Source organism: Canis lupus, chromosome 24 (genome assembly GCF_011100685.1).
Source record: "Canis lupus familiaris isolate Mischka breed German Shepherd chromosome 24, alternate assembly UU_Cfam_GSD_1.0, whole genome shotgun sequence".
NCBI classification, from domain to species: domain Eukaryota; kingdom Metazoa; phylum Chordata; class Mammalia; order Carnivora; family Canidae; genus Canis; species Canis lupus.
Window position 1 is genome coordinate 19,894,858 of NC_049245.1, and position 25,745 is coordinate 19,920,602.

The 25,745-nt window shown below is 42.4% G+C and overlaps 1 long non-coding RNA gene and 1 other non-coding gene across 3 annotated transcripts; one reads left to right on the forward strand and one right to left on the reverse strand.

The window, feature by feature from the left end:
* Positions 1–443: 443 nt before the first annotated feature.
* LOC119877471 lies at positions 444–21,720 on the forward strand. Of its 2 annotated transcripts, none has more exons than XR_005377688.1 (3): positions 444–534; positions 1,296–1,398; positions 21,296–21,720. It is a non-coding gene; the product is annotated as an uncharacterized LOC119877471 (long non-coding RNA). The 2 variants fall into 2 exon arrangements; XR_005377689.1 differs by having other exon boundaries at positions 476–598.
* Positions 12,351–12,457, reverse strand: LOC119865787. Its single transcript, XR_005378146.1, has one exon. It is a non-coding gene; the product is annotated as a U6 spliceosomal RNA (small nuclear RNA).
* Positions 21,721–25,745: the final 4,025 nt, after the last annotated feature.

The following is a 25,745-nucleotide window of genomic DNA, read 5'->3' on the forward strand; positions in this document are numbered from 1 at the left end:
TGACAGTGTCCCAGTCATCACCCTCCTTGGATTGGTGGCTATCTGCCACGTGCAGAGACTCTATCCAGAGAGTGTGCATCTCAGTTGGTTAGAGAACTGTCCTACATTCAAGGGAGCTGAGCAACTCACATCCAAGGAGAATAGTGATGGGCACTACACCTTGGGAAGCTTGCATTTGGTGAATGTGTCAGGCCAGGAGTCTGAGCGGGTGCTCACCTGTAGGGTGCAACATGAAGTACAATCTCCCATCCAGGCCAACCTCATACTGTCCACAGCACCCCATGGCACATACAAGCCCACTGGAAGCCCAGTTAAGCTCACCTCTACTGCTCTGAGCTCCTGGTTCACCTTGTCTCCTGAGTGGAGTGAGGTATTTAAACTCACAGAGCCCCCCATTTGATGTCTCCTGTTGCCCATTGGGATGCCTGTTCTTTTCTTTGTAGCTTTGTTTCTGGGCTTCAAGGTGCTGCTGGCGATGAGCTTCATAGTCACCTACATCTGCAGGCGACAGAACCTGTAACAGGTGATTTGGAGGTAGGCCTTAGTGCCTAGAGAGAGAAGTCATGTCACCATCATGGGCTGTCCAAAGGAGTCCAAAGTGAGCCCACTATTTTACACAGTACACCAGGGGGATCTAGCTTCAAGTGAAGGTTGGGAAGCTCTTGTTTTCTCTAAATGTTGTTGGAAATCTCAGAGGCTTCCAGCTCTCATGCATCCTACAGTGCCCTTGGGTCTGAAGATTTTTAAATGAAGTCCCTTGGAGTCCTGGGTGGGGATCCCAGTTGTGGAGTTGGGATGAAGGTCAAAGCTTTGATCTTCAAAGTCCAAGAGTGCCCTCATATAATTTTATGTATCTCAGGATTCATAGGACTTATCTTTGGAATGATTAAGGAAAGTATTACTAAGACTATGAATGGAGCCCACTAAGCGACTGCAAGGCTCTGACTAGTGGGAAAGATAAATGTGGGTGTGAAAGAGCTCAGAACTGAGACAGAGGGGCTGGGGTGAGGTGAGTTGGCGTCTTTTTTCTGATCTGCACCATGAGTCCAGTTTTGCAGAGTGCCTGCCACATGGTAGGTGCTCAAGAGGTATTTGGGGAATTAATACAAGAATGAGTGAATGAGTGCATGATTTTCCCGACTGCTCCTGCATGCTCTGCAATCCATTGCCTCCCACTCTGTCCAAGAAGCTCACGCGGGGGCGGGGGGGTGGGGGGAGAAGCTGCCAGTCTTAACTCCTACCCTGGACACGATCCCTTCCTCACATCTCTGATGTTCCTTCTCTCTGAGCTTCAGAGCTGCATGGAGGATGGACTTTGATCTGTGGGACCCAGAGATGTCTGAATCCTGATGGACTGAGCTTCAAACTGGCCCTACCTCTGTCTTAAAGGAGAATCAAGTGGGTCAAGAAAACAAGGTTTCCATTCTGCTCCTGATCAGGAACAACCCTTAATTTTCAGAGCACATTTGACTTTTGTTTTTTATTTTTTTAATGTTAATTCCAGTGTAGTTACCATACAGTGTTATATTAGTTTTAGGTGTACAATATAGTGATTCAATAATTCTATACATTACTCAATGCGCATCCTGTTAGGTGTAATGTTAATCTCCTTCACCAATCACCCATTCCCACACCCGATCTCCTCTGGTGACCATCAGTTTGTTCTCTATAGTCAAGCTTGTCAAGCTTCTGTTTTTTGGTTTGGGTTTTTTAACCTTTTGTTTTGTTTCTTCAATTCCACATATAAGGGAAATTAGGTGGTGTTTTTCTTTCTCTGAGTGACTTATTTCACTCAGCATTGCACTCTCTAGCTCCAACCATGTTGTTGCAAATGGCAAGATTTCATCCTTTTCAAGCTGAGTGATACAGCATTATATGTGTATAATTATATGGCATATATATACACACATATCACGTCTGTATGTATATGTATATGTATATGTGTATGTATATGTATATGTATATGTATACACACACACATACACCACCATTTTTATCCATTCATCTACAATGGTCACTTAGACTGCTTCCATATTTTGAATGAGCACATTTTACTTTTCGACAGAAGTTCCGCAAGTAAGATTTTAATTTAACATCGATCTATTTTGAAATGTCTACATGGAAAGCATTTTTCAGTTCTGAAATATAGAGAAATAGAATAAAAATCCTCAGTCCTACCGCCGGATCTATGCCAAATATTAACATTTAGCCGTGATGTTCTGTTTCTTTTGAAAACACTGAGTGAATTTAGAGTTTTTCATTCTCCCTTTTTTTATTGGAGTTTGACTTTCCAACATATAGTATAACACCCAGTGTGCATCCCATCCAGTGCTCCCCTCAGTGCCCATCACCCAGTCACCCCATCCCCCTACCCACCTCCTTTCCACCACCCCTCGTTCATTTCCCAAAGTTAGGAGCCTCTCATGTCACCCTCACTGTCACCCTCACTGATTTTCTCACTCATTTTCTCTTCTTTCCCCTATAATCCCTTTCACTATTTTTTATATTCCCCGTATGAGTGTAACCATAGAATGTTTGTCCTTCTCCGATTGACTTCTTTCACTCAGCATAATACCCTCCAGTTCCATCCACGTCGAAGGAAATGGTGGGTATTCGTCATTTCTAATGGCTGAGGAATATTCCATTGTATACATAGACCGCATCTTCTTTATCCATTCATCTCCTGATGGACCCCGAGACTCCTTCCACAGTTTAGCTATTGTGGATATTGCTGCTATGTGTCTGTTTTTGTGCCAGTACCACAATGTCTTGATGACCACAGCATTGTAGTACAACTCGTAATACAGCATTGTGATGCCCCTGGCTCTGGTTTTCTTTTTCAATATTCCCCTGGCTATTCAGGGTCTTGTTGGATTCCAGACAGATTTTAAGATGATTTGTTCCAACTCACTGAAGAAAGTCCATGGTATTTTGATAGGGATTGCATTGAACATGCAAATTGCCATGGGTAGTATAGATATTTTGGCAATATTAATTCTTCCAATCCATGAGCATGGCCATCTCTTTGTGTCTTCCTCAATTTCTTTCAGAAGTTTTCTGCAATTTTTAGGGTATAGATCCCTTACCTCTTTGGTTGTGTTTGTTACTAGGTACCTTATGGTTTTGGGTGCAATTATAAATGGGACTGATTCCTTAATTTCTCTTTTTGCAGTCTCATTGTTAGTGTATAGAAATGCCATTGATTTCTGGGCATTGATTTTGTATCCTGCCACACTGCCAAATTGTATGAGTTCTAGCAATCTTGAGGTGGAAACTTTTGGGTTTTCTATATACAGTATCATGTCATCTGTGAAGAGGGAGAGTTTGACCTCTTCTTTGCCAATTTGAATGCCTTTTATTTCTTTTTGTTGTCTGATTGCTGAGGCTAGGACTTCTAGTACTATGTTGAATAACAGTGGGGAAAGGGGAAAGGCTCTCAGTTTTTCCCCACCGAGAATGATATTTCCTGTGGGCTTTTCATAGATGCCTCTTAAGATACTGAGAGATGTTCCCTCTTTCTCTACACTCTGAAGAGTTTTTTTTTTTTTGAAGTTAGAGGTATGTTTTAATATTGCAACCAAGATTTTTCTTTGCTTTCCTTCTTCTTTTTCTTTTCTTTTCCAAATTGATAGACTTTTTATTATTTTTTTTGTTTCTTTATTTATTTTTTATAAATTTATTTTTTTATTGGTGTTCAATTTGCCAACTTAACGAATAACATCGAGTGCTCATCCCATCAAGTGCCCCCCTCAGTGCCCATCACCCAGTTACCTCCACCCCCACTCACCTCCCCTTCTGACACCCCTAGTTCGTTTCCCAGAGTTAGGAGTCTCATGTTCTGTCTCCCTTTCTGATATTTCCCACTTATTTTTTCTCCTTTCCCCTTTATTCCCTTTCACTATTTTGTATATTCCCCATATGAGTGTAACCATATAATGTTTGTCCTTCTCTGAATGACTTATTTCACTCAGCATTATACCCTCCAGTTCCATTCACGTCGAAGAAAATGTTGTGTATTTGTCATTTCTAATGGCTGAGTAATATTCCATTGTATATTCACATTCAGAGTTACTATTGAGAGATATGAGTTTAGTGTCATCATGATATCTATTCAGTCCTTGTTTTTGTGGACTGTTCCACTGAACTTCTTCTTAAAGGGGAATTTTAAGAGTCTCCCTTAAAATTTCTTGCAGAGCTGGTTTGGAGGTCACATATTCTTTTAGTTGCTGCCTGTCTTGGAAGCTCTTTATCTCTCCTTCCATTTTGAATGAGAGCCTTGCTGGATAAAGTATTCTTGGTTGCATGTTCTTTTCATTTAGGACCCTGAATATATCCTGCCAGCCCTTTCTGGCCTGCCAGGTCTCTGTGGAGAGGTCTGCTGTTACCCTAATACTCCTCCCCATAAAAGTCAGGGATTTCTTGTCTCTTGCTGCTTTAAGGATCTTCTTTATCTTTGGAATTTGCAAGCTTCACTATTAATGTCGAGGTGTTGAACGGTTTTTATTGATTTTAGGGGGGGATCTCTCTATTTCCTGGATCTGAATGCCTGTTTCCCTTCCCAGATTAGGAAAGTTTTCAGCTAGAATTTGTTCAAATACATATTCTGGCCCTCTGTCCCTTTCGGCGCCCTCGGGAACCCCAATTAAACGTATGTTTTTCTTTCTCAGGCTGTCGTTTATTTCCCTTAATCTATCCTCATGGTCTTTTAATTGTTTGTCTCTTTTTTCCTCAGTTTCCCTCTTTGCTATCAACTTGTCTTCTATGTCACTCACGTTCTTCCACCTCGTTAACCCTCGTCGTTAGGACTTCTAGTTTGGATTGCATCTCATTCAATTCATTTTTAATTTCTGCCTGATTAGCTCTAAATTCTGCAGTCATGAAGTCTCTTGAGTCCTTTATACTTTTTTCTAGAGCCACCAGTAGCTGTATAATAGTGCTTCTGAATTGGCTTTCTGACATTGAATTGTAATCCAGATTTTGTAACTTGTGGGAGAGAGGACTGTTTCTGATTCTTTCTTTTGAGGTGAGGTTTTCCTTCTAGTCATTTTGCTCAGTGCAGAGTGGCCAAAAGCAAGTTGTATTGGGAAAAAAGAGAAAAGAGAGGAGAGAAAGAAGGAAAGAAAAGAGAAAGAGAAAAAAAAGGGAAGAAAAATAAAAAACGAAAAAAAAAAAAGAAAAAAGAGAAAAAAGAAGAAGAAGAAAAAAGAAAGGAGAAAAAAAGGGGTGGGGGAGGAGGAAACAAATCAAAAAGCAAAACAAAACAAAACAAAAAAAAAAAAAAAAAAAAAAAAAAAAAGAACCACCGGGGAGTATCTTCTGATTCTGTGTACTTTAAGTCCCTTGGCTTCTCCTGGAAGTTGTCAGGTAGTCTAGCTGGTGTTCTGGGGGAGGGGCCTGTTGTGCTGATTTTCAGGTGTTAGCAGTTGGGGGAGCTGCTGTGCCCCTGCCTGGTGCAGGGCTCAGTGGGGGTTGTTACCCGTGAGGCCGCAGGAGAAACAGCCCCAGTGGCGGGGCAGCTCTGGAAACCTGGATTCAGCTCCGGCAGGAACTCCGGAGGTCTCCGTCTGCAGGGCCTGGAGGCTCCCGGGCGGGGCCGCTGATCTGCTCAGCTGGGGCAGGAGCGTCCTTGCTGTCCTGGGCCCTCCCGGCCTCTGCCTGTCCCGGGGGAGGCCGGATCCTGGGCTGTGTCCCGGCGCCTGTGCTCCGGAGCCTGCGCTGGTGGATTCGCGCTCCCGGGCCGCGCAACCCCTCCGCGGAGCCGCCGCCCGAGCCCCCCGAGCTGCTCCTGGAACCGCGCAGCCCCCTCCGCACGGAGCCTCTTCCTCTGCCCGAGCCCCTCCGAGCTGCTCCCGGGGCCGCGCAGCCCCCTCCGCGGAGCCGCCGCCCGGACCCCTCCGAGCTGCTCCGGGTCCGCCGGGTCCCGCCGGGTCCCGCCGTGCGCGCTGCAGCCCTTAGGGAGCTCGGCGCACTCTCCTGGGCGCTCAGTTGCTGTTACTGTCCCGGGGAGCCCGAGGGCATCCCCGCCCTTCTGGGTCCTGCCCCAACTCCCTGGGAGAAACCACATCTCTTTATCCATTCATCTTTCGATGGACACCGAGGCTCCTTCCACAGTTTGGCTATTGTGGACATTGCTGCTATGAACATCGGGGTGCAGGTGTCCCAGCGTTTCATTGCATCTGTATCTTTCGGGTAAATCCCCAGCAGTGCAATTGCTGGGTCGTAGGGCAGATCTATTTTTAACTCTTTGAGGAACCTCCACACAGTTTTCCAGAGTGGCTGCACCAGTTCACATTCCCACCAACAGTGCAGGAGGGTTCCCCTTTCTCCACATCCTCTCCAACAATTGAGGTTTTCTGCCTTGTTAATTTTCCCCATTCTCACTGGTGTCAGGTGGTATCTCATTGTGGTTTTGATTTGTATTTCCCTGATGGCAAGTGATGCAAAGCATTTTCTCATGTGCTTGTTGGCCATGTCTATGTCTTCCTCTGTGAGATTTCTGTTCATATGTGAGATTTCTGTTCATTCTCTGAAGAGTTTTGATCAGGAATGGATTCTGTGTTTCTTCAAATACTTTCTCTGCATCTATTGAGAGGATCATATGGTTCTTGTTTTTTCTCTTGTTGATGTTTTCTATCATGTTGATTGTTTTATGAGTGTTGAACCAACCTTGCATCCGAGGGATGAATCATCCCTGGTGATGATCATGGTGAATCATCTTAATGTACTGTTGGATCCTATTGGTTAGTATCTTGTTGAGAATTTTTGCTTCTGTGTTCATCAGGGATATTGGTCTATGCTTGTCCTTTTTGGTGGGGTCTTTGTCTGGTTTTGGAATCAAGGTGATGCTAGACTCATAAACAAGTTTGGAAATATTCCATCCTTTTCTATCCTTTGGAACAGCTTTAATAGAATAGGTATTATTTCTTCTTTAAACATTTGACAGAGGGCAGCCAGGGTGGCTCAGCGGTTTAGTGCCGCCTTCTGCCCAGGGCGTCATCCTGGGGACCTGGGATCGAGTCCCATGTCAGACTCCCTGCATGGAGCCTGCTTCTTCCTCTGCTTGTGTCTCTGCCTCTCTCTCTCTTTCTGTGTGTCTATCATGAATAAATAAATAAAATCTTTTTTAAAAAGAAACATTTGATAGAATTCCCCCTGAGAAGCCATCTGGCCATGGACTTGTGTGTCTTGGGAAGTTTTTGATGATTGCTTCAATTTCCTCATTGGTCATTGTCCTGTTGAAGTTTCCTATTTCTTCCTGTTACAGTTTTGGTAATTGTGGTTTTCCAGAAATGCATCCATTCCTTCTAGATTGCCTAATTTGTTGGCATATAGCTGCTCATAATAAGTTTTTAAAATCGTTTGTATTTCCTTGTTATTGGTTGTGATCTCTCCTCTTTCATGCATGATTTTATTAATTTGAGTCTTTTTTCTTTTTAATAAGTCTGGCTAGTGGTTTATCTATCTTATTAATTCTTTCAAAGAAACAACTCCTGGTTTAGTTGATCTGTTCTACAGTTCTTCTGGTCCCTATTTCATTGAGTTCTGCTTGAATCTTTATTATTTCCCTTCTTCTGCCTGGTGTAGGTTTTACTTGCTGTTCTTTCTCCAGTTCCTTTAGGTGCAAGGTTAGCTTGTGTATTTGGTTTTTTCCCAGTTTTTTGAGGGTTGCTTGTATTGCGATGTATTCCCCTCTCAGGACTGCTTTTGCTGTATCCCAAAGATTTTGAATGGTCGTATCATCATTTTCATGACTTTCCATGAATCTTTTTAGTTCTTCTCTAATTTCCTGGTTGACCCTTTCCTCTTTTAGTAGGATGCTCCTTAACCTCCATATGTTTGACTTTCTTCCAAATTTCTTCTTCTGCTTGAGTCCTGGTTTCAAAGCATTGTGGTCTGAAAATAAGCAGCGGACATCCCAATCTTTTTTGGTATCGGTTGAGATCTGATTTGTGAGCCAGTATGTGGTCTATTCTGTAGAAAGTTCCATATGCCCTGAGAAGAATGTGTATTCAGTTGCATTCGGATGGAAAGTTCTGTATATATCTGAAATCCATCTGGTCCAGTATGTCATATAAGGCCCTTGTTTCTTTGGTGATGTTCTGCTTAGAAAATCTGTCATTTGCAGAAAGAGCTGTGTTGAAGTCTCCTACAACTGGTGCTTTAGTATCTAAGTATCTCTTTACTTTGGTTATTAATTGATATACTTGGCAGCTCCCAGATTAGGGGCATAAATATTCTTGATTGTTAAGTCTTCTTGTTGGATAGACCCTTTAAGTATGATATAGTGTCTCTCTTCATCTCTTACTACAGTCTTTGGGATAAACTTTAATTTATCTGCTATGAGGATGCCTACCCCTGCTTTCTTTTGAGGATCATTTGAATGATAAGTAGTTCTCCACCGTTTCGTTTTCAGGTGGGAGGTGTCCTTAGGTCTAAAATGATTCTCTTGTAGACAGCAAATAGATGGGTCTTGATTTTTCATCCAGTTCAATATCATGCTCCTTTTGATGCGATCATTTAGCCCATTCATGTCCAGAGAATAATTGAAAGATATGAATTGAAAGATATGAATTTAGTGTCATCATAATACCTATTCAGTCCTGTGTTTGTGGATTACTACTTTGGACTTCTTCTTTCTTTTACGGAGTCCCCCTTAATATTTCTTGCAGAGTTGGTTTGGTGGTCACATATTCTTTCAGCTTCTGCCTATTTAGAAGCTCTTTCTCTCTCCTTCTATTCTGAATGACAGCTTTGCTGGATAAAGTATTCTTGGCTGCATGTTCTTCTCTTTCAGTACCCTGAATATATGCTGCCAGCCCTTTCTGGCCTGCCAGGTCTCTGTGGATGGGTCTGCTGTTAATCTGCTGTTATGTTTCTCCCCATATAAGTTAAGAATCTCTAGTCTCTTGTCGCTTTCATGATTTTCTCTTTATCTTTGGAATTTGCAAGTTTCACTAATAAATGTTGAGGTGTTGAATGGTTTTTATTGATTTTTGGGAGGGACCTCTCTATCTCTTGGATTTGAATGCCTGGTTCCCACCCCAAATTAGGGAAGTTCTCAGCTATGATTTGTTCAAATATACTTTGTGGCACTCTCCCTCTTGGCCTCCTCTGTAACCACAGTTATATTCCCATGCTATCATTTATTTCCCTAAGCCTTTCCTCATTGTCTCTTAATTGGCTTTCCCTTTTTTCCTCAGCTTCCTTCCTTACCATCAACTTGTCTTCTATGTCACTCACTCTTCCTTCCACCTCATTAACCCTAGAAGTTAGGACATCAAGTTTGGATTGCATCTCATTTAACTTATTTTTAATTTCAGCCTGATTAGATCTCAACTCTACAGCAATGAAATCTCTAGAGTCTTTTATTTATTTTTTTTCCAGAGCCACGAGTAGCTTTATAATTGTGCTTCTGAATTGGCTTTCTGACATCGAATTGAAATCCATATTCTGTAACTCTGTGGCAGAGAGTACTGATTCTGGTTCTTTCTTTTGTGGTGAGTTCTTTCTTCTAGTCATTTTGTTCAGTGCAGAGTGGCTGTATGAGCAGGCTGAGTCAAAAATATCAGCCACAACCTACGTAAAGTACACCCTAGATGATTCCAAAGAGGTCAGAGACCAGAAAATGAAAAAGAAGATCAGAACAAAATAAAACAAAAGGACCACTAATGTGAAAAATAAATTTTAAAACAAAGTAGAAAAAATAAGAGGCCAAAAACCCCAAAGAAGAAGAAAAAGAAAACAAAAGTAAAGCAGAAAAAGAGAACAAAGAAAAAAAGGGGGGTAGAGAGAGAATGTATTCTACCTGAGGAGTCCTAGAGGGTGATTCTCTTGGTTCTGAGTGTATTTTGTTCTGTATGTTAGAACATGCTCAACCCCAGATTTATATAAAACAGCAACACTTATAGAATTATAGCCCCAACAATGACCACCAAAACATAAACAAGATAAAAGAGGGGTGCAGAATGGGAGTGAGGAGAGAATGTAATCTCACAGAATGAACCAGCACAGTATTCCACTTGGTTCTCAGTCTACGCTGGTCATGTTTTAGAAGTTATTACCTTCCACATTGTAGAACAAAACGAGGCAGGGAAAACACAAAACACAAAGCATTAATCCATTTCTCGTGTATCTCCCAAAATTAAACTGAATAGGTTGAAGGAAATCCAGAAGTGAAAAATGTATCTAAGACATGTAATTGTAGAAATATGAAAGTGAAAAAGGAAAAGAACTTAAAACTGAACAGCTGGTAAAATATTGTAGTTAAGGTGGAAAAAGAGAAAAAAATATTGGAAGTTTTTAGTCTGATACAAAAACAGGTTGTAATGGAAAAAGGAAAAAAAAGGTTAAAAAATAAAGGGGGGGGGGGCTTTAGTTCTATATACTATTTTCCCTTGGTCCTGGAGGTTTCCATCACTGCTTGGTCAAGAACTTGGTCCTGCCCTGTACTTCCAGCTGGTCTTCAGGGGGAGCAGTCTGCTGTGCTGATTCTCAGGTGTCTGTGCCTGGGCGGAGATGTCCCGCCCCTTGCCAGGTGCCCGGCTCAGTAAGAGCTGTTTATCCTGTGAGGCCTTTGTTCCCTGGCGGCCGCACCTCTCCCGGGCACTTGGTGAAACCAGGAGGAAACAGAATGGTGGCGGTGGCCAGCTCTCCAGCTCTGGAGTCAGCTCCCCGAGAGGAACTAATGCAGTCTTCCAGTCCACACTGGCCTACGTGCTCCCGGGGCAGGCGCGGGTGCACTGATCTGCACAACTTGGAGTCACCTAGTGGCAGGACAGTTCTCAGTGTCCTGTGCCCTCCCCTGTTCCGCCTGTCCCGGGGGAACGCAGGATCCCCGGCTTGGATGGCCTGGGATCCGGGGCCCTGTGCTGCTGGGCCCCAGCTCCTGGGGGCCGCCTCTCCCAAAGGGAATGGGGCACAGCCACCTCCGTCTAGAGCAGGCCCACCTGACCAACCGGGGCTGTGGTGCTCCAGCCCTTTATGGATATGGGACCCGAGGTTTGCGGTGAGCTTTCCCCCGGGAGCCCCTCCTCTAATAGTGACTCGGGGAATCTTGAGGCTTCACGGCCCCTCCTGGGATTTTGCCCGATTTCCCTACTAAGCACTTTTCCATCAGGGGAAATTCTGGCGAGGTTTTTCAAGTTCCCACTTCTCCAGAGCTGGGCTTTCCTGTCCCTGAGGCTCCCGCTGCTCCCCTTTAGCCCTGCTACTCGCGGTGCCCCTCCCCCACGTGATTCTTTTTCATTTATTTTTTTTTTTTTTCTCGCCTTCGTACCTTGTTAGAAGTGAAAACCCTTCTGTCGGTAGCATTCCAGCTGTTCTCTCTTTGAATCTCAGGTCAAATTCGTAGGTGTTCAGGATGTTTTGAAAGTCATCTAGGTAAGTTGGTGGGACCAGGTGAGTCGAGGACCCCTACTCTTCTGCCATCTTGCCCTTCCTCTGGAGTTTCTCATTCTCAAATTTGATTTTATAATTTCACAACATACGATAATCCTTAAGCATTATCCAATTTTACTTGCATGTTTTATATTTTATATAAATGCTATTACACCCTATACGACATTCTGCAACTTTTATTTTTTATGCTTAATACAGCTTGTGGGATTTCTTCATGTTGCTATACGTAGCTCCACTTTATTAACTTTCCACAGCTCTATAGCTGTGTATTATAAGAATATGCTACTGCTTAGAGATTCTTCTGAGGATGATATTAAAGCTAACCTACTATTTGGGTAAGACAACTTTACAAGTATTTCTCTCTACCCTTGGGCACACATGAGAGGATCCCTCGTGTTCTTCTGCCATGGTCCACATAGCAGCAGAGTTAGTATCATTTGGGAGCTACTGTAGCACAAAATAAGCTTTTAATCTTTGATGAAGTTTTGCTCTTTCCATTTATACCTGATCTAGCTTTGTTCTTCTGAGTTGCGTGTGTGTGTGTGTGATAAATGACAGGAATCTTGCATTTTTTCTCCCATTGGGATAAATTATCCAGCACTCACTGGTCAGCACAGCCATCTTTGCCATATAGTAAACCACTCCATCCATGTATGATTCTTTTTATGAAGCATATCGCCATTGAGGTTTGGAACTGCTTTATAGGATTGTAATTGAGTTTTGAACATCAATCTTATTCCAACAAGCTTATCACACTCATACTAATGCTCAAAGTATGGACATTCTCTTATGTGTAACTCTTCCAACACCAATCAGCTCAACTAGCTTAGTTTTTACCTTCATTAAACTTACATATGCACATGGTTTCAGAGGCAAATAGTTCTATATGTTCTACGTATGAAGATTAGAGTCTCCCTACCTCCCACTATTCTCTATCTCCCAGAGGCAACCATTTTATAGTCTTTTAATTGATTATTTTGCATGTCATTCCTGTGCAGGGGCCATGCTAACCCTCTCTGTACCATTCCAATTTTAGTATATGTGCTGCCAAAGCGAGCACTTACTTGGTTATTTTTAACTGCTTCTTCTAGAGATGATAGCCAGAACTCAGATAGCATGCTTATATTGCCACTTCTTGCCCGTCGGAAATATTCACTGACTTCCCACTATGGATGATTGGGATACAATGCTCTGTCACTCCTGACCCACCCACGTATGCACATCTTTACCCCATCAACATAATATTTTAATGTTGGATAACATCATAGTCAGTGTCCTCATTATAATGATATTGGATTTTATAGCTCAATCGTGTAACACCCCTAGCTTTTGTGCGTGTCCACCTGCTTATGTGTATTTTGTGTAACCACCACCATATTCAGGGTACAAACAGTTCTGTGGCCACAGAGGTTACCCTTGTGCTACTCTTTCTTAGGGACAGTCAGCTCCATCACACCAACCTCTGGCACATGCCAATCTGTTCTCTATAATGTCAAGAATGTTGTGTCAGTGGAGTCACACAGTATGTGACATCATGAGATTGATTTTGTTCACACAATGTAATGCCTTTGGAAACTTACAAGCTGTGCACATGAAAATAAATTATTCCTTTTTATTGCTGAGTAGTATTTCCTCGTAGAAATGTAGCACACTTGGTTCCACCATTCACTTATCACTGGGTATTTTACTTGTTACCAGCTTTTTACCATTACAAAGAAGGCTTCTGTAGACATTCACACACAGGTTTTTGTGAGGCTGTAGTCTTCATATCCATCAGATAAATGCCTGGGAATGTGATTTTGAGGACAGTGAAACCCACTTCCTCTCCTGAAAGAAAAGAAATGATGCAAACACATGCAACTTCTTCTTTTTTATAGACTTTTTATAGATTGTTTGTTATAGATTGTTTTATAGATTGTTTTTTCTAGACAAAAAGTTATCTCTACACCCACTTGGGGCCCAAAAACACAACCCTGAATCAAGAGTTACTAACTCCACCAATAAGCCAGTGAGGTGCCCCAAGCACAACCCTTTCTGAGGTCCACAGTGCACTGTGCATTGAGGTGAAGTTTTACCAGTTCCATCAATAAAGGGTTACAATAGGGAGTCAGTTGTGGAGCAGACCTCATTTGATCCCCAAGTTTTTCAGGTCCTGTCAAACCCATTCCTTCCTCCAGTACAGTAGCTCTTGGTGGAGGAAGGTACCGAATGAGGGCACAAGCTAGCCACCCCCAAGTGTCATTGGCTCAGGAGTTTAGGACAAGCCCCCAACCACAGATTCTTCTTGGCTTGGAGATTCTAAGTGAAGAATCACCTGGAAGACCTCCAGATGGGGGGAGGGGCCCAGTGCAAAGCGCAGAGGCCCCAGGTTGGCAGGAACCATTGTTTCTGCTAGAACTGTCCACTCCCTCTGAAACATAAGAAAAGGCCTCTTCCTACATTTCCTCCTCACCATGTAAGGTCTTCTGTACATGACTTCTGTTTCACAATGCAGAAGCAGATTGCTGCCTCACAGCTATGTCACTGCATCAGAGATGCTTCCCTTATATCACATGAGGGGTGGGTATTTCTTTTCTACAGAACAGAGGCTCATTTTCCCCAGCACACACGTTTGCACAGAGCAGGGTCCTCTGGCCTCCACAATGTCAGCTCCTGCCTCTGAACCCAGCCCCCCTCCCTACCTGCTGCTGGCTCTGCTGTTGGGACTCACAGGTGAGCATTGCCTTGGGGGAGACTCCCCTTTCCCTGACTCCTCAACCTCTCCCTGCCCGTGGACACTGAAGGCCTCCAGGTAAGCACAGATGTGCTACCTAGGCTTGCCAAAGAAGGCCAAGGACTGGGTATCATCTGAGAGCATGACATTAGGGATCTGAGCATTTCCTCTATGAATCCATCACCTGCAGCTGGTTACCAGAGGTGTCCAAACAGTTGATGCTTCAATGGATAACAATGACAATGTTGCGTGTGTTCGTTGATCTAATCCTCACAATGCCCTGCCTGGTAGCTCAGACTGTCCTGATCACAGATGGGGAACCTGAGGCAGGAAGAGCAGCAGGCCCAATATCACTTATTTAAGTCAGAGTGGCCCAGCTGGGATTCATGTCCAGGCCACCCAGCTGCACAGATCATTCTGTTAACCATGTTATGCTCCTTCATTTTCATTGGAGGCTAATTGCAGAAACATCAGAAAACACAGAGAGGCAGACAGAAGAAGAGCCATCACTTATCACACTCAGGGGTCTCTAGAGTTCCAGTTCTGCTCTGTGAACTCAGAAACTTTTATGAATGATGTGCTGGACGTTTCCTATGTGTCAAATTTTTTACTGAATTTTAACACGTTTTATAATTTCATTTATTCCTCAAAATGAACTCTATACTAACATGCTAGGCCACACATTATATATATGCGGGAATGCACTTGTGTGTGTTTGTCTGTGTGTGTGTGTCTTCATATGTGTACATGTATAGGTGGGTGTGAAAAAAGCTGCATACACAAACGCTCATGCTCATGGAATTTTTTCTTTCCTTCTTAAATTTAAAATAAAAAATTAACATATAGTGTACTGTTAGTTTCAGAGGTAGAGGTTAATGATTCATCAGTTGCATATAACACCCCGTGCTCATTACATCACGTGCCCTCCTTAATGCCTATGACCCCATCCTCCCCACCCCTCTCCAGCAACCGTCAGTTTGCTTCCTAGGATTAAGGGTCTCTTGTGGTTTCTCTCTCTCCCTCTGATTTTGTCTTATTTTATTTTTTCCTCCCTTCCCTATGATCCTTTGTTGTTTCTTAAATTCCACATATGAGTTAGGTCATATGATAATTGTCTTTCTCTGATTCACTAATTTCACTTTGTTCAACCCACATCATTGCAAATGGCAAGATTTCAGTTTTTTGATGGCTGAGTAATATTCCACTGTATATATACCCCATATCTTCCTTATCCATTCATCCATCCATGGATATCTGGGCTCTTTCCATAGTTTGACTATTGTGGACATTGTGTTTAAACATTGGGGGACAGGTGCCCCTTCAAATCACTATGTCTGTATCCTTTGGATAAATACCTAATAGTGTAACTGCTGGGTTGTAGGGTTGCTCTATTTTCAACTTCTTGAAGAACCTCCATACTGTTTTCCAGAATGACTGCACCAGCTTGCATTCCCACCAACAGTATAAGAGGCTTCTCCTTTCTCTGCATCCCTGCCAACACCTTTCATTTCCTGACTTGTTAATTTTAGCCATTCTGACTGCCATGAGGTGGTATGTCATTGTGGTTTTGATTTGCACTTCCTTGATATGGAGTACTGCTGAGCATTTTTTCATATGTCTGTTGGCCATTTGTATGCCTTCTTTGGAGAAATGTCTGTTCATGTCTTCTACCCATTTCTTGACTGGATTATTTGTTTTTTTGGCTGTTGAGTTTGATAAGTTCTTTATAGATTTTGGATACTAGACCTTTATCTGATAAGGCATTTATAAATATCTTCTCCCTTTCTGTAAGCTGTCTTTGGGTTTTATTAACTGTTTCATTTGCTGTGCATAAGTTTTTTATCTTGATCAAGTCCCAGTAGTTCATTTTTGCTTTTGTTTCCCTTGTCTTTGGAGATGTGTCTAGCAAGAAGTTGCTACAACCAAGGTCAAAGAGATTGCTGCCTGTATTCTCCTCTAGGATTTGGATGGATTCCTGCCCACATTAGGTCTTTCATCCATTTTGAGTTTTTTTATTCTGTATGTGTAAGAAAATGGTCCAGTTTCATTCTTCAGTATGTGGCTATCCAATTTTCCAACACAATTTGCTGAAAATATTTTTTTCCATTGGATATTCTTTTCTTTCAATAAATAAAAGATTAAAATATCAAAGATTAGTTGACCATAGAGTTGAGGGTTCATTTATGGGATCTCTCTTCAGTTCTACTGATGTATGTGTCTATTTTTCTGTCTTACTGATCACAACTTTGTAATACAGCTTGAAGTTCAAAATTGTGATACCACCAGCTTTGGTTTTTCTTTTTTCAACATTCCTTTGGCTTTTCAGGATCTTTTCTGATTCCATACAAATTTTAGCATTATTTTTTCCAGCTCTCTGAAAAATTCTGATGATGTATTGTTAAGGATAGCATTGAATATATAGATTGTTTGGGGTAGCAGATATTTTAACAATATTGGTTCTTCCCGTCCATGAGCACAGGAAGTTTTTCCAATTTTTTATGTCTTCCTCAATTTCTTTTATAAGTGTTCTATAGTTTTCAGAGTACAGATCCTTTACCTTTTGGTTAGGTTTATTCCTAGATATCTATAGCTTTTCTGATTTCTTATTGTATTGTATTGTTTTGTTTTTGATAAAAGCCAGCCATTCTAAGGAATGAAGAGATATCTCACTGTGGTTTTGATTTTCATTTTTCCAATGACTGGTGATCTTCAACATCTTGTCATGTGCTTTCTCACCATTTGAATACCTTCTTTGGAGAAATGTCTATTGTAGTCTTTGGTCCGTTTTTTAACTGGGCATTTTGTTATTTGGTTGCTGAATTATAGGAGTTCTTTATAATGCTAGTTATTAATCCATTGTGAGAAATATGCTTTGCATCATTGAGTTAACTTTCTCTTATTCTGTGAGTTATTTTGTCACTTTTGATATTGTCCTCTGCTGTACAAAAGCTTTTAATTTTGGTGAAGACCAATTCATATATTTTTTATTTTCTTATGTGTGCTTTTGGGGTCATGCCCTAGAAATCACTGCTAAATTCAATATCATGAGTTTTGCCTATAGTTTTTCCTCAGATGTTTATGGTTTTAGCTCTTAAACTTAAGTCCTTTCAAACAATCTGAGTTCATTTCTCTATGTAGAGCAAAGTAAGGGTTCAATTTTGTTCTTCACATTTAGATATCTTGTTTTCCCAGCACTTAGTGTTATTCTTTATGAAAAGGCTGTTCTTACTCCATTGAATAATCTTAGCACTGTTGTTGAAAACTATTGGACTTTATATGCGAGGATTCATTGCTGGGGCCTCTATGCTATTCCATTGCTCTATATTTGTATCTTATTCTCAGTATCATAGTACTCTGAGTATTACAGTTTGTAATAGGTATTCAAATAAAAAGTATGAGTTCCCCAATTATGTTCTTTTCCAGGATTGTTTGGTGATTTGACATCCCTTGAGATTGTATATGAATTTTAGAATGGGCTTTTCTGTTTCTGAAAAAAAATGCCGTGGGATTTTGATAGTGATTGTTTGAATATCAAGATTGCTTTAGGTAGTACTGATGAAGCCTTCCAACCCACCAGTGGGGGATGTTTTTCCATTTATTTATGGCTTCTTTTATTTCTTTCAGCAATGTTTTGCATTTTTCAGTGTTTTTTCCATACAAAAATTTACTCCTAAGTATTTTATAGTTTTTGATGTCAGTGTAAGTGGAATTGTTTGAATTTCCTTTTTGAGTTGTTCATCACTAGCATATAGAATGCTCCTGGTTCATGACTATTGTATTTGTATAACACAAAAGAGCTGAATCAATTATTAACTCTAACAGTTTATGTTTATGTGTGGAACCTTTAAGATTGCTACTCATGAAATCATGTCATGTGCAAAGAGATATAGTTTTACTCAGTCCTTTGCAGTTTGGATGCTACTTATTAATTTTTCTTGCCTAATTACATTTCTGGAATTTCTACTATTGTGTTGATACAAGTGGTGAAAGTAGGCATCTTTGCCATGTTCCTGGTCTTAGAGGAAACCTTTCAGACCTTCCCCATGTAGGATGATGTTAGTTATAGGTATTTCATATATGACTTTATCATTTTGTGTAGGTTTCCATCTATTCCTAGTTTATTGATTGTTTTTATCACGAAATATCTTTAATTTTGTTGACCGATTTTCTGAATCAAAAGAAATGATCATGTTCATTTTCCTTCATTCTATAAATGTGGACTATTACACTGTCTGACTTTCATATGTTGAATCTGCATTCTGCATTCCAGGAAGATATTCCACTTGGATATTGTGTATAATTCTTTTAATATGCTGTTGAGCTTGGTTTGCTAATGTTTTGTTGAGCATTGTTGCATCAATATTCAAACAAGATATTGGTGTGTAGTTTTCTTGGAGTGCCTTTGTTGGCTTTGGTATCAGCATAATGCTGCCCTAGGATGAGTCTCAAATAACTAGAAATTACTTAGAAGACTTCTTTCCTCTTATGTTTTTTGGAATAGTTTAAAGAGGATTAGTGTTACTTTTTTGATTTTTTTTTTTTTTAATTTTTGGAAAGAGTCTCTCGTGAAGCTATATGGCCCTGGGCTTTTCTTTGTTGGGAAATTTTTGATTATTGATTCAATCCCTTTATTAGTGATATTCTATTCAGAAGTTCTATATGTTCATGATTCAGCCATGGTAAGTTGTGTGTGTCTAAAAAGTCATCCATTTTATCTAAGATTTCCCATTTATTGGTGTACAATGTTCAGTGTATTCTTTTCGAATCTCCTTTATTTCTACGATATTCTTAGTAACGTCTTCCTCTTATTTCTGACTTTAGTTAGAGAAGTCATTTCTCTCTCTCTATCTCTCTCTCTCTCTCTTTTGTTAGTCAATCTAGCTAATGTTTTGTCAACTATGTTGGTTATTCTGAAGAGGTACTCTTCAGTTTGTTTAATTTCCCTCTTGTTTTTTATTCAAATTATTTTTTATCTCTATACTAGCCCTTTTTACTTCGTTCTGCTAGCTTTGGGTTTATTTTTCACTTATTTCTCTGATATCTTACAATGAGAGTTGTTAATAGATTTGTGATCTTGCCTCTCTCTAAATGTAGGCATTACACCTATAAATTTTGACCTGGCACTGCTGTCACCACAGACCATGGGTTTGAGCATGTTGTGTTTTCATTTTCATTTATCCCAAGGTGTTTTTTTTTAAAGATTTTATTTATTTATTCATAGAGATGCAGAGAGAGAGAGAGAGAGAGAGAGAGAGAGGCAGAGACACAGGCAGAGGGAGAAGCAGACTCCATGCAGAGAGCCTGACGTGGGACTTGATCCAGGGTCTCCAGATCACACCCTAGGCTGCAGGCGGCGCTAAACCGCTGCGCCACCGGGGCTGCCCCCAAGGTGTTTTCTAAATCCTCTATGATTCCTTCTTTGCCCTTTTGGTTTTTTTAGAGTGTGTTGTTTCATTTCAATACATTTGAGGGCGCCTGGGTGGCTCAGTGGTTGAGCATCTGTCTTTGGCTCAGGTCCTGATCCAGGAATCCCTGGATCAGGTCCTGCATCCGGCTCCTGATAGGTCGCCTGCTTCTCTCTCTGCCTCTATCTCTGTGTTTCTCATGAACAAATAAATAAAATCTTTAAAAAAATACATTTGAGAATATTGATTACTTCTTCTGCTATTGATTTCTAGTTTTATTTTGCAAAGAACTCCATCAATTGACTGCTTGAATAGTCCTTTCAGATTCTTTTTTTATAAATTTATTTTTTATTGGTGTTCAATTTGCTAACATCTAGAATAACACCCAGTACTCATCCCATCAAGTGCCCCTCTCAGTGCCCATCACTCAGTCACCCCCACCCCCCGCCCACCTCCCCTTCCACCACCCCTAGTTCGTTTCCCAGAGTTAGGAGTCTCTCATGTCTGTCTCCCTTTCTGATATTTCCCATTCACTTTTTCTGCTTTCCCCTTTATTCCCTTCCACTATTTTTTATATTCCCCAAATGAATGAGACCATATAATGTTTGTCCTTCTCCGATTGACTTATTTCACTCAGCCTGCTCACTCAGCCTGTATGATAGTGGCCCATACAAAATTTTTTTTTATGCTAACCTATTTCTATAATAGTCTGCGGAGACATGTAGTTGACAGAACAATGGCCCTGCAAAGAGGTCTGTATCCTAATACCCAGAACCTGTGAATAGTTTCCTCTTACACAGGAAATGAGATTTTGCAGAAGTAGTTAAGTTATAACTCTTGCTATTAAGAGATTATCCTAGATCATCAAAGTGGCTCTGACATAGTCACAGGAGTCCTTGTAAGAAGGAGGCAGGAAAGTCAAAGTCAGAAAAGGAGAAGTGAGAATAGAGGCAAGAATTTGATACGGTAAGAAAATGGGAACCATGAGTAAAGGAATGTGGGCAGCTTCTAGAATTTGGAAAAGCAAGGAAGAGATCACCAGAAGAAATGCATCATGACTGACCCTTGGTGTTAGCCCAACAACACTAATTTTGGATTCCTGATCCCAGAATTATAAGATAGTACATTTCAGGCACTACATTTTTAATAATTTATTACAATAGCATTTGAAAACTAATATAATGTGATTTCAGTATGGGAAAAAAAATCCCAGAGATTTAAAACATTGTGTTACTTCTCATTTGAACTGCCTGTTCATTGTGTTTTTGGAAGCTCTGCCATCACTGTCACGTAAGTATCCAAACTAATGAAGGGATCTCAGCATAGATTTGCATGTGGAAGAGAGAAGTTGATCCACAGAGGTTTTTGATGTTAAATGCACAGCCCAGAAAATACACCCATTCCATTAGCTCATACACAATGCTCTAAAGAAGTCTCATGGTCCTGAGAGTGTCTGATCAGAAAGTGCAACACTCCATGAGGCCAGAAAGTGAACACTCAGAAACATTTGGTGAAGTATGATGCTTCCAGAGAGTACTGAGGCACTTAGACCTACTGTGTGACACATCACTGAGTCTCGGTGTCCCTTCGCTTCCTCATTTGTGATAGGGTCTCACCTTATAGGCTCATTGTGAGGGTCACATGCCATGTATGTGCAATGTGCTGAGTCCAGGCCTGCTCGCGGGGTGCACTCAGTCAATGAGCTGTTGTGAATAAACCCTTGAAGAAATATGTAGGATCACATAAGGATGGATAAATGACTGCTTTGTTTTACCTCCAGGTGTGGCAGGTGAGTTGGAGCTGCAAGTGATCCAGCCTGAGAAGTCAATATCTGTTGCAGCTGGACAGACTGCCACTCTGCGCTGCACCCTGACCTCCATGATCCCCACTGGGATGGTTAAGTGGTTCAAGAGGACAGGGCCATGCTGGGAGTTAATCTTCTCCTTCCATTGGGACCACTTCCCCTGAGTAACAAAAGTTTCAGATGCCACAAAGAGAAACAACATGGACTTAACCATAAGCATCAGTAATATCACCCCAACAGACACAGGATCCTACTATTGCATGAAGTTCCAGAAAGGAAACTCCATGTAGAGTTCAAGTCTGGACCAGGCACCTAGGCCACCATGAGTATGAATATGGCATGACATCCTTCTTCCCCTGGTTATGACAAGTCAATAAGAATGCCCTCCATTGTCTAAGCAACAGCTAAGAATCAGGTGTTGTAGTGGGTGCCCCTGATTTCAGCCCCTTCCACATATCAGAGAATTTGAAGCCTAGAGATGTTATGCTATTTGCTCAAGGTGCCCCACTGGGAAAACAGTGGGAAACTCTAGAATCCCCAGTCTGAGGGCTCCGCAGCTCTTACCTTTTCCAATCCTGACCAGCCCTCTGGTTCCAGGGATGAGGGAATGAAAGTCTGAGTGACTAACCCAGTCACAAGATCTGACCTCAACCCTGGCTCCAGAGAGCACTCCCTCAATGTATTACTGCTCTCTTTACTCAGCACTTATTGAGCACCTGCTGTATACAGGCTCTGCTCTGGGTGCTGGGGAAGCAGCAGGGAACAAAATAGGCAAGAGCTTCTCTCTCATGAAGCTTAAGTTCCCTTCCCTTCCAGTGAGAATAAATGCCCCCTTGGCAGAGAGGTGGATCAATGTCTTTCTTTCAGCTTCAGAAAAATCACAGTGAGAAGAAGCACAGGCTCACTGTTTATTCTGGCATCTCACGTTGGAAATGATGACAGTGAGTCTGAAAGAAAAGCTTCATGTAATTTGGGGACTGACTCACAACATAGTGACCGAATCTCCCCATAACTCCTGGACATAGGCAGAGAAGGTAGCTGTATCCTGATGGTACAAGTATTACAGAACTTTTTAGTAGCACATTCCCTGAGGATGACTGGGGGCATTTCCTGGAGGGTGTTTTGAGTCCCTTGAGCAAAAGTTCATATTCTAGACTCAGCTGTTGGGACCCCACATTTTCTCTCTGTTGCTGAGGCGTCAGCAGGTCTTGGCACCCAGAAGGACCCCTCCCCATAATTGTTTGCAGTGCAGAAACTCAGAGGGAAAAGGAGGATGGTGTCACTGTTGGGCTGGAGAAGGTGGGACCCTTGCTCAGTTGTGGACAACAAGGCTGGAGGCCACAGGAAGTCCCTAGGGATGCAGTAAGGGATCGGAGTAACCTCTTTGTACCTGGATGAAAATAGTTTGGCTCCTTGGTGAGGTATAGAGACTATCCAGGGCAGTTCTCTCACAAAGTTGTCTTCATTTTTACAGATAAGGAGATCATAGGGAAAAATTTCCAGAGCCAAGCTCTGCACAGGGGCAAGCAGCTCCATTTACTAGGGCTTGAGGAGAATATTCACAGGGGGATTCAACATTATAATGAGGTTGATCTAACAGTCAGCCACTATCTGATTCACCTGCTCTTTTCATCTGCATTTCCATATTAAATTCCAAACAACTGTTTGCATTGCCTCACTTGCCCCTCACTGCAACCCTGGGAAAAGAGAAATGCCTGCTGTTCCATTTCACAGAGGAGGGCCACACTGTGCCATTGTCCCATCTGGTTCTGGCTTCCATGGGGTCCTGCTCCACCCCTGCTTCCCCTGTAAGAAAGCTGCACAGGCTCTCTGAGGTTTCCAGGGAGGCAGCGAGGAACCCTGGATACCAAGAGTGAGAGCCATCAGAAATGTCCTTCCTGTGCCCAGATTGCTGGGAAGTCACCTGGCAGAGGAGAGAAGGGACTCTGAACTCAGGCCTGGAACTGCACCTGGGCCCTGCGCCCAACTCACAGTTCAGCTCTGGAACCTCATGTCCTCCTCTGTGTGATAAGGAGATGACACTGCTCACACTATCAGGAGGGCTGAGGCTTCTCCACAGTGTCACACACGTACGGTTAGTGCTGATGACCACAGTCATGCTTACTGTTCATTGATGCTCCTCTTGTAGCCAAACTCTCTCCCCACATGGTGTCTGGCCCCATGGCCAGGGCCACACCTCAGCAGACAATGAGCTTCACCTGCAAGTCGCACGGCTTCTCCCCCAGAAGCAGCACCCTGAGATGGTTCAAAAATGGGAATGAACTGGCAATCCTTCAGACCACTCTGTACCCAGAGGGAGACAATGCTTCCTAGAGCATCTCTAGCACAACCAAGCTGGTGCTTGCCCGGGGGACATTCGCTCCCAGGTCATCTGCGAGGTGGCCCACATGACCCTGGAGGGGAGCCCTCCTCTTTGTGGGGCTGCCAACTTGTCTGAGACCTTCCAAGGTAGATGCCCCTCACCCCCAGCCCAATCCCAGGTCTGGCCCGCAAGCCTAGGAGCCTGCCCCTCCCCCACTCTGCTCCAGGCCTTCCATTGTCTGGAGTCTGAATCCTGAAAGACCCTCCCAGTCATCTGACACATAGATGTATAGTCATCTGCTACTGCTTCTATGGCAGCTTCCAGGTGAACACCTATCATGTGCTGAGCACTGTGTTAGGTTTCATTTACTTTACCATGGCAATTCCAATTATTAAGCACCTGCTGTAACCCAAGCTATCATGTGCTTGGTGATTTCATTTGTTTTGCTACAGTTATTCTGTTTTACTGCATGCCAGGAACTTGCAGTGTCTTGATTTCACTCATTCTTATCCTAAGAGCTATCAGTCCTTGAGCACCTACTGTGTGCTGGGCACTGTACTTAGGGATGTCATTCACATGCAGACTACCCTCAGTGTTTGAGCACCAGCTGCATGCCTAGCACTGTTTTGGGTGATTCCCTTGCTGTGCGGTGGGAGCTAGGTTCTCAAGCCTCCCCCCTCCCCCATGATCTGTCTGTTCCATAAGGTCAGAACTTCTGCTCTGTGCTGTTTCAGTTCCACTCACCTTGGAGTGGTACTCTAAGGCACCCCATGGCAGGGGACCAGGTGAATATCACTTGCCAAGTGAAGAAGTTCCACCCTCAGCGCCTACAGCCGACCTGTTTGGAGAATGGAAATGTGTCCCGAACAGAAATGGCCTTGGTGGCCTCCAACCTCCTAGAGAATAAGGATGGGACTGGTGAATTCATCCACCCACAGGGAAGATGTAGTGTTCACCTGCCTGGTCCAGCTTGAGGGGCAGTCCACCGTCATCAAAAACCATACTCTGTGGCTTTTGCCTGCCAGAAGGACCAGAAAAACACTTAAACCCCAGGGTGAGGCTTCAGTGATCCTGTTCTAGTATCCTACCTCCTGCTCCTTCACCTGACAGTGATTAAGTCACTATGCCAGGCCAGCCATCCCTCCCCCTGCTCTTTCTCACCTAAGGGTGGTCTGTATCCTTTCTAGACCTTTCCATCCTCACTCCAGCAAATGTCTATACCTGCCACTCTGAAATTCCAAGAAGTAGCCCTGGAGACCGGAGTTTTAAGTTTGAATCAGGTTCCTGGGTGACCATGGGTAGTCACCGCACAGCCTCCTTTTGTCCCATTTGTGATAACGGATCAGCACTAATCATGATTACTTACTGCAGTATTACTTTATGCGAATTCCAGTTCATTTCTGATCTCCTTTCCTGCTTCAACCAACCCTGTGACCTTGGAATTTTACAGAAGGGACTTGGGAAGCAATGAAAGACAGGTGGTGAAGATTTCTTGCCTTTAGATGATGAGATAAACTATTCAAGGGATACTGGAGTCTAAAATAGGACCAGAGACCTATACAACAAACATGTGTCAATTATAGCAGCAGGGAATTTTCCCAAGGACCTACAGAGTCCCTTTTCTACAATCAAAATATTTATTTCTCTCTCATGTAACATCAGGAGGAGGTTGAGCCAGGTTTCCAGAAGTCTGCTCTGGAGCACCTCTCAAAGTCCCATGATCCTTCGAACATGCCCTATGGCATTGTCCTCGCTGCTGGGTCAGCACTGGATCACTGAGTGTCCATGTCTGTACTGGCTGGGAGAGTAGAGATAGGAAGGGAAGAACTAATGATTTCACTTAAAACTAGAGGTATGCAAATGTTACATATTGTGTCCACTAATGACTTAGTCATGGATATACATCCAGTTGCAAATGGAGTTCACAATTATATGGTCACGTGATTAATGACATTGGTTTTTCTATGAAATCAATGCAACTACACACTTCCAAAAATTAATAATAATTGCTTAATAGCATCTAAAATGGAGTATATATTCACATCCTCCAAAATTTCTTCTGTAATTTTATTTTTTGCACTTAACATGGTTTTGAGTTAACTG